Below are 10203 nucleotides of genomic sequence, written 5' to 3'. Positions count from 1 at the left end.
GGACTGTAACCACTCATCTTTTTTTGTTTCCATATTTTATATTTCATGCACCAAACAAAAAATTAGCTGTTTAAGCTATACTTTCAATCAAATACACATTTCTCAAAAATTTAAAGTTACACTTAATTTTCATATTTACTTAATTGCAAGTTTCACAGGGGTGCCCATCCCCCCCAAGCTTAATGGCGCAAAATCCTCCCCAAAATTTTTCTCGCTTTCGAATTGGGTTAAACATAACAATTTTTAGAGTGTGCAATTTCCAGTCAAATTCACGGGGGGGGGGGGGGGGGGGGGTAGCGCTAACAAATACCATTTGAACTGAAATTTTGTTGGATTGTTGACCTGCCTTGCCTTCCCGAATTTTAAAACGTAGACCTTGAGTAAACAAGTTTTGGGTACCCCTGAATTTTGTTACACCTTATTATTATTTTTTTTTTTTTCAAACCTATGAATAATTACAGGGACAACTTTCTGGCTTGGGATGGAGTCATTACTAGATGTATACAATATGAACCGTGAAACGGAAATTTATTGTCACTTAGATATAGGGTCCGGGGAGTTTCTCCACCGGAAAATTTTCGAAATTGTAATTTTAAAGCCACAGTTTTACACGATCTCTGGTGATGTTAGGGGAACAAAAGGTTTGGTGGCCCCTTCCCAGTAATTTTTTAATATTGAAACTTTAAAAGTGCAATTGTAAATAGTCTACCGTTGTGTTAAGGAGGGCTTTCTGTAAAATACTTATAAAAAATGTAAAAACTTTGGTTAAAATTGGTGAGACACAATGTATAAAATTTTAAATAAAATATTAAACTTGAATATTTCATTTGTTTACCATTTAACTTCATATTAATATCATTTGCGTTGTGAAGGTGACTACAAAATGATTAATAAATGTGTAACAAGCCATTTATTTTAAATATAAAAAAAACAATAAGATATCATAAATTGATAATTATCAATCTTCATTTAAAAACACAATTTTAACGATGGATAAATTCTAAAAATTCGAGATTAAATATCATTTCATAGAATACCAATCAATTACCATCATTGAACATATATTGACCGATAAACAGTTCCACCAATGTAGATATGGATTTAAAACATTAGTAAACACATATTTGACCGATAAGCAATTCCACCAACGTAGATGATGAATTTAAACATCAGTAAACATATATCGACCGATAAGCAGTTCCGCCAATGTGGAGATGAATTTAGATATCAGTGAGCACATATTGACCGATAAGCAGTTCCACCAATGTAGAGATGAATTTATATAAAAAAAATACGAAGGGATGCGACGATCCCAACGTAAGACTTGCTGGTAGAACCAACGTATTTCTCAGGGATGGTTAATTGTAGATTTGGTCTGCAAGTCTTCACAGGCTCATCCAATATATTTTGCTGTGGCAGTCAGTTCCAAGGGAAGACATTTCGTCGTTTCTCTGGGACGGTGAGATTACTAATTAGTCTGAGATTATTTACAGACTCATTCAATACATTTTGGTGGCGGTCAGTTCAAAAGGAGGACATTTCATCGTTTCTCGTTGATGGCGTTTTATGAAAAAAAATTGACAGATGATTTCTAGGTTAAAATATATGATGATCACACTATACATTTTGTTTCGAATCTTTTACGATTTTACGATGATAAAAGATACAATTTTTTTTTACGTTTTCTTCTAAAAGGCAAAAATAGCCCGCCAACAAACTCGCCTCCACACATCATCGCCGCTTGAAGAACACACACTCCTAGAGCAAGATAAATCACGAAAACAAGATTGCAAAATGGCAAAGGACGCTATCACTTTTGACGAATCATAATCCTGGGATTTAAACTTGACGTTTACCACGCCTTTGCATTTGACGTCATTATGTAACAGGCTCGGAAAAACTTTCGTTGAATATAAGTAATGCCAGCTGGTGCTGCCCTCTTGCGTGTGATCATGTTGTTAAAGTGAATAAAAAATACAATTCAACAATGAACTTTAACATTCCCCCCCCCCTATAGGAAAAAGACGAAGATGGGGAGAGCAAATGTTTGTGGTAATGTGTAAACATTTCAAAAATACATGACATTCAAAAACAAAATGGCAAGTCACCAAAAATTTCAATGGAAGTGAAAACCACTCTGTATTAGTATTAAAGAATTTTCCAAAAAAAAATTGAATCGAAAAAAAAATTGTTGTTCTTAATATATATGACAACATAGTTAAACTGAAAAACTGTTCGACCTTCAAATTGTAACAATTTTATGTTCAATAAAATTTCCATGATAAATCACAACAAATATTGCAATTGTTAGTTAAAACATTCTCCAAAGTAGCTAATTTTAGACAATGACCAACCATTATTGCAATTGTATATCAGGTAGCTAATCTGATATTAATTATTAGAGTGATCATATAGATCTTTTGCAGAAACAATACAAATGTATATTACAATAATAAATGAAGAGACAAAACAAAAAAAAAAAATCCCCTACTCAGCAGGAAAAATTTTACTAACATGTAATTTAATGCTTTTATCATTTGTATCCTGCGGCTTTACCAAATAATTGTCATTTCTAAAAATTCTTTCAATGGTAAATGGCCCTTTATATTTAGGCATCAAAGCACCCGGTTTGTTCAAAACCCGAATGAATACCTTATCATTAATTTGAAATTTGTGAATTTTTCTACCCTTTAGTTGGGTTGCGTGTTGTTTAAAATATTTTTCTTCATTTTCTGCCACGGCTTTTTTATTTTCATTTGCACATTTATCCATTTCCTTAACATATGCATCATAATGAGACACTAATTCAAGATCAGAAAATATTTGCATTGGAACATTGATGTTTCTACCCAAAAATAGTTCAGCAGGAGAAAAACCAGTAACACCATGTTTACTGGCGTTATAATGTAATTTAAAAATCTGAAGTTTTTGAGACCATTCATATGTATTTTCGGATAATGATGCAACAGATTCCTTTAAAACTCGATGGGTTCTTTCAATTGTGGAGTTCCCACGGGGATAGTAAATTGAAGATTTCCTATGCTCAATGTTTAATCCCTTGAAAAATTGTTCAATCTCATCAGAAATTAAATTGGGACCATTATCAGTCAAAATTACCTTAGGCACTCCATAAGATGAAAAGTATGTGTTCAGGCATTTAATTATACTAGTAGACGAAATATTTGATAAACAGAAAGTTTCTAAAAATCTGGAATAATTGTCTACAATTGTAAAAATAAAAAATTTGTTATCGACCGACCTACATAATTTACCTACCAAATCACAAGATAAAAATGATCCAGGGCTTAAATCCTTCTTAGGAATGAATTTTGGTACAGTGTTATTACGCTTGTTCTTATTAGCCAGACATTTGGGACAAGCACGACAAAATTTTTTTACAGCAGTAAACATGGATGGAAAAAAATATAATTTTTGCAAAAAATTATACGTTTTTTGAGCAGCAAAATGTGGAGTATGGGCATTTTCAATAGCAGCATTTCTTAGAGTAGAAGGAACATAAATCCTTTTAAATTTTTGAATTTTATTCCTCTTCTTTACCTCAACAACCTTAAGTAAAATTTTGTCATCATCTAAACAAAATGTTTCCAAAGTATTTTTATCATTGTTTTGCAATCTTTCAATAATTTCTAAAATTTCCCTATCCTTCTGCTGTTCCTGGAAAATAATGTCCTTCGACAAGTTATGTTTTGGTTGGAAAAGATTAATGTTATTAACTGTCATTTGATTTTCCTCATATACGCGGCTTAAGAAATCGCTTGGATTTTTTGCCCCAGGGATAAATTGTGGGTCGTATGAAAAGTCACTTAAAAATAAAATCCATCTGCATACCACGTCAGGTTGTTTTTCCATGTGTAAGAATTCCGTCAAGGCTTTTGCATCACAAAAAAGAGTAAATTTGACTCCATATAAAATTTCCCTAAAATGTTTAATAGAAGAATAAATAGCGAAAAATTCCCGCCTCACAGAAGAATACTTTGATTCAGAAGGTGACAATTGCTTAGAAAAAAATTCAATTGGAAAAAATTGGTTGTTGATTTTTTGCATAAGTATAGCTGAAATGGCAATTTTGCTAGCATCAGTAACCAAAAATAAAGGAGCATCCTTTACAAAATTTTTTAGTGTTGGCTTGTTTAAAATGGCATCCTGTAATTTTTCAAAAGCATCCTGACACTCGTTTGACCATAGGAATGGTGTGTTCTTTTTAGTCAAATTAACAATAGGAGCAACAATTTCAGCATACTCAAACACAAGATGTCGGAAGTAATTAGTCATGCCTAAGAATGCTTGTACTTCTTTGGTGTCTTTTGGGATGGGAAATTTATTTACCTTATTTATGTTATTCTCAGAAGGAGAATAGCCATTATGGTCAATGTTGAATCCTAAATAGGTTATTGAAGATTTACACAGCTGAAGTTTAGATGGGTCAAGAGTCAGGTTAAAAAGTTTCAGTCTATCAAAAACCTGTTGTAGAAGATTTAACAACTGGGACATGTCATCAGCTGCCAGACACGGCACCATAAAAATGTAAAATACTTATAAAAAATGTATGAACTTTGGTTAAAATTGGTGAGACACAATGTATAAAATTTTAAATAAAATATTAAACTTGAATATTTCATTTGTTTACCATTTAACTTCATATTAATATCATTTGCGTTGTGAAGGTGACTACAAAATGATTAATAAATGTGTAACAAGCCATTTATTTTAAATATAAAAAAAACAATAAGATATCATAAATTGATAATTATCAATCTTCATTTAAAAACACAATTTTAACGATGGATAAATTCTAAAAATTCGAGATTAAATATCATTTCATAGAATACCAATCAATTACCATCATTGAACATATATTGACCGATAAACAGTTCCACCAATGTAGATATGGATTTAAAACATTAGTAAACACATATTTGACCGATAAGCAATTCCACCAACGTAGATGATGAATTTAAACATCAGTAAACATATATCGACCGATAAGCAGTTCCGCCAATGTGGAGATGAATTTAGATATCAGTGAGCACATATTGACCGATAAGCAGTTCCACCAATGTAGAGATGAATTTATATAAAAAAAATACGAAGGGATGCGACGATCCCAACGTAAGACTTGCTGGTAGAACCAACGTATTTCTCAGGGATGGTTAATTGTAGATTTGGTCTGCAAGTCTTCACAGGCTCATCCAATATATTTTGCTGTGGCAGTCAGTTCCAAGGGAAGACATTTCGTCGTTTCTCTGGGACGGTGAGATTACTAATTAGTCTGAGATTATTTACAGACTCATTCAATACATTTTGGTGGCGGTCAGTTCAAAAGGAGGACATTTCATCGTTTCTCGTTGATGGCGTTTTATGAAAAAAAATTGACAGATGATTTCTAGGTTAAAATATATGATGATCACACTATACATTTTGTTTCGAATCTTTTACGATTTTACGATGATAAAAGATACAATTTTTTTTTACGTTTTCTTCTAAAAGGCAAAAATAGCCCGCCAACAAACTCGCCTCCACACATCATCGCCGCTTGAAGAACACACACTCCTAGAGCAAGATAAATCACGAAAACAAGATTGCAAAATGGCAAAGGACGCTATCACTTTTGACGAATCATAATCCTGGGATTTAAACTTGACGTTTACCACGCCTTTGCATTTGACGTCATTATGTAACAGGCTCGGAAAAACTTTCGTTGAATATAAGTAATGCCAGCTGGTGCTGCCCTCTTGCGTGTGATCATGTTGTTAAAGTGAATAAAAAATACAATTCAACAATGAACTTTAACACTTTCCTTTGTTTTCAAAATTGTAGTTCTAAAAACGCAGTTTTAGAGTATCTGTGGTAATGTTAAGGAAAGAAGAGATCCTAGGGGTCGCACCTGGAAAATTTTCAAAATTAAAATCTTAAAAACGCTATCTATGGTTGGGGGACAAGCAGTTTTCTGAAACTGAAGTTCTAAAATCGCAATTGTAGCCGACCTTTGTGACGTTTAGAAGAAGAGTTTTCCGAAGCTCTCCCGGAATTTTCTTGATATTGAAACCCTAAAAACCAAATTTAAGACGACTTTTTAATAATGTTGACGAGAATGGGGAGGAGGGAGAGGAGCGCTTCTCTTAAACTTCCGAACTTGTGGCTTTAGAAAAGCAGTTTAGATATATCTTGATAATATTAGTGGAAGGTGAATTTCGGTGCCATTCCCCTGGCATTTTTTTGAAATTGATACTCCAAAAATGCAATTTTAGGCTTGTCTTTGACCATGTTAAGGAAAGAGGGGGAGGGGGAGAATCAGGGGCTCTCTCCTATAAATTTTTCAAAATTGCATTACTAGAAACCCGATTTTAGATGACTCTTAAATGATAAAGAGGGTGTCATTCTGGCATTACAGTGGGGGCGCTCTCCAGGAAGTTTTCCAAAATTGAAGTCGCATAGCCAAAAAAGATGGATCACATGACAAATATTTTTCGGAAATCCTCAAAAATGGATTCAGCTATTCTACACACATCGAAAATCAGAACTCGAGAATTTTAACGAATCAAATATCCTTCTATACATATCAGATATGGAAGAAAGTAAATATGATTTACGAAAAATAATTTAAACACCTTAAGAACAGACTGTTCTACTTCCATCAGCGAAAACCAACATCACTGAAAGTTTTAATAAAAATCATCTAATGATAAATTGAAATAATCAGTTTAAAAATGGTAGAGAAGATGGGAGTAAAGTGAAATGAAAAATTCTTTATAAGCTTAAGCTAGTTAATGGAGAAAATATATAAATTGTCGATTGGAGGGATAAAAAATATGTAATTCGCAAACTTCAAAACTAGTTCTTAACGATTGTCAAGGTGCAAATGAATCAATGAAAGAGTAGAGCATACTGATCAGAATTATTACAATTAATAAAACATTTTTGACCTCCCTCCCTCTCATCACTGTCATGTGTATTCATCATGCAGAATTGTGCTACTTCCAGAAAATTTATGTAAGATATTGAAAAGAAATCAAATCGTCTGATCCAGCTTTGAAACGAACACCAACTCCATGCCGTCTGTGATGCTCCTTTCATTGAAAAAGAGACACGGTGATTAAATTAAAACCGGAAGGGAGGGGGCGCGCTTTTGGCGGTCCCTTAATTTTTTCAAGCCTATGCTCGAATATGCACAGAGAGAGAGAAGATTTGGCTTCTGGTTTAGCAGGTATAGTCATATTACTAGACGTCAGTACTAGCAACATAAATAATCGTAAGGATAATATTCAATCCAAATTAGGGGGTGTCTGAAGGCTACCTTCTTGCATTTTTTCGCAATTTGAAGACATCAAAACTCAGTTTTAAACTATATTTTAAGTTGGGGGGGGGAGGAGTTCCAAGATAGCCTCTCCCGATATTTTTTTAAATTTTAATTACCCAACACAATCGTACGTTATATTTAATTATGTTCAGAAGAGGGGGTCCGGGGGCTCTCCATCGGGAATTTTCAAGACTTTTTTGAAAAACACAGTTTTAGACGATCTATGGTGATGTTAAGGGAGGAAGAGACTCGGGGTCATTGTTCTATGGTTTTTCAAAATGCAAACTTAGGCACGCATTCCCAATTGTGAATTATTTGTGATTGTGACATGTAAAGGGGGGTCCGGGGGCTCTCCGCCGGGAAAAATTTGGAAATTGTAGTTCAAAAAATTCAGTTTTCGACGATCTATGGTGATATTAAGAGAAAGAAAGATGCGCCCCCCCCCCTCCCAAATTTTTTTAAATTTTGAAATCTTAAAAATGCAATTGTAGACTTTTTTTGTTAAAATTTAGTGCACCGCCAGTTTCTTGAAATCAAAGCTCCGAAAATGTAATTTAAGCCAACCTTCGATGGAAGGGGGGGGGTTGGAAGGGGTCGCGACCAGAAATGTTTCGTAATTGAAGCACTAAAAGCGAGATTTAAGACATTTTTCGATGATGTTGGCGAGAGAGAGAGAGAGGCATTCTCTCGAAAAACATTTTGATCCGTAGAAACCGCGATTTTAGACGATTTTTGTTAATGTTAATGGGTGAAGAGATTCGGAGTCCTCCCCTGGCAAGTTTTCAAAATTGAAATTCAATTAAAGTAATCGCAGACGATTTATTAATACTGTTAGAGGGGAAGAAGGTTTTGGAGATCTCTCCCCTGAAAAATTTTCTAAATTGAAGCCTTAACAATGAAATTTTTGAGGATCTTCGGTAATATTTGGAGGAGGACAGGGGGACTCAGGGAGTTTTTTACAAAGTACAAAAGACAAAATTTATTCGACCTTGAATGACGATGAATGGTTAATTGAGAGGGCGTTTCTCGGAGGTTACATTGGGAGCACTCTCATGGTTTTTCGAAATTGCAGTCCTAAATGGTGTAGGCCATCTTCAATAACGTTAGGCTAAAAAAGGGGTTTGAGAACATTTTTCCGGGATTTTTTTCAAAACCTAAATTTTGATAACTCGCTTCCAGGCCAGCTTTGGGGACGTAAAAAGAAGGGTTTGGAGTTCCCCACTCTTCCTTTCACTTTGGCTACGTCTCTCCTCTCTTCATTGTCAATTTTAATTACTGATAAACATATTGTGGTAATATTTTCTTACAATTTTCCTTTGCCAAACACCATTCATTGCTTGGATTTTCCAGAACAAAACTTTCAATTTCCCCTCTAATATTTTTGCTTTCTTGCAATACAAGCGTTTGCGGCCTTGGCAAAAGGACTTTTAACATTTAGAACAGATGTGGTAATTTTCTGCGATACCTTAGGTCTCTATTCCACTTCATTTTATTTTAAATATGCCACCTGCATCTCTTGATCAAGCTATGATTTACTTACGATTTTTACAATCAAAAATTTAGAACTTTTGGTGTGAGTATTCATTACAATACTTTGAATCTCTCTTTGCATTTAACTCAGGGGCGGCATTTCATCATTTTATTTGGGGGGTCGAGTTTCTTAAAATATGAATTATCTCAGTATGGAACAAAACACATACTGGCTAACAGCAAGTAAGCATGATATGGGGGGAAATTGTATAGTTAAAGAGCCCCAGAAAAGATATTTGCTGATGTGAGATATTATAATCAAAAATAGTATGTATTTTTAAACAGTATCTATGAAAGCATACGATGCATTGAGCAGCTGAAATGTGTTTCTACAAGAAGAAAGTGATGAACACTCATTAAATAGACACACTTAAAATATGAGCGTAACAATGAATGTAAAATACCAAGGCATTTTCCTGTGAAAATCATACAACCACACCACTGCACGGGCCTCTCATAGCTATTGTTACACAGAGCACACAAGAACGAGATATTTAGCATATATGAGAAAATTATGTCTTTAGTTAAAATTAACCATGATTCTTCATCAGTTTTTTCCGTTCTGAAAAGACCAGTAAACGCTTGATTCATTTCTAATAATTTAAAAAATGGAAAACAATTGCTCATGTCTGGAAATGTGTCAAGTTTTCATCAACCATTACGGAGAACCAGCAATATTGTTTTTTTTTTTTTTTGAAAATTAATTTGGGATTTACCTAAATTGAATGTGCTCATTTTTTTATCATTCCTCTCAAAAGATTTGGGGGTGCAACTGCCCTCCCCCGACCCCCCTTTTTGCCGCCCCTGATTTAACTGTTATTATTATTTTTTTTCCTCTCTATTTCAAATTTATTTAGGCGACCCATACATTTTTCTCCACTTAGCAATGATTTTCAGGACAATATTTTTCATCAAAAAAAAAAAAAAACATATGGGAATGTTTCGACGAACCCTATCCTATGGGCTGTTCTAATTAAGCTGTCCTACTTATTTATGTTTTTATTTTTTTAAACTGAAGAATCATGAAGCATAGTTTTGTATAACCAGGGTCACCGAGAGACAAAGCGTGCACCATGTCGCCTTTCCTCCCTCCTTTGAGCCGAGCCCATAGTTTCCGACTAGGCAGACATGCCCATTCTGTGGCCTAGTGAAGAGTGTACTGTATTGAATACCTTTTTTCTTTTGCTTTAATAAAAATGTTTGAAGCGTACATTTCCGATACTCTTAATAAAAGAGAATCATGGATGTTCCTAAGTTGTATTTTAAAATTACATTTTGTATTCAAATTTCACAGAAAAAACTTTTTGTCACCATTATTTCAATTGTTCATTTATAATTACTAATTTAATTTTCCA

This window comes from Uloborus diversus, chromosome 1 (genome assembly GCF_026930045.1).
Source record: "Uloborus diversus isolate 005 chromosome 1, Udiv.v.3.1, whole genome shotgun sequence".
Taxonomy (NCBI): Eukaryota; Metazoa; Arthropoda; class Arachnida; order Araneae; family Uloboridae; genus Uloborus; species Uloborus diversus.
The sequence above is the reverse complement of the archived record's forward strand: the minus strand, read 5'-3'. Positions refer to the sequence as shown.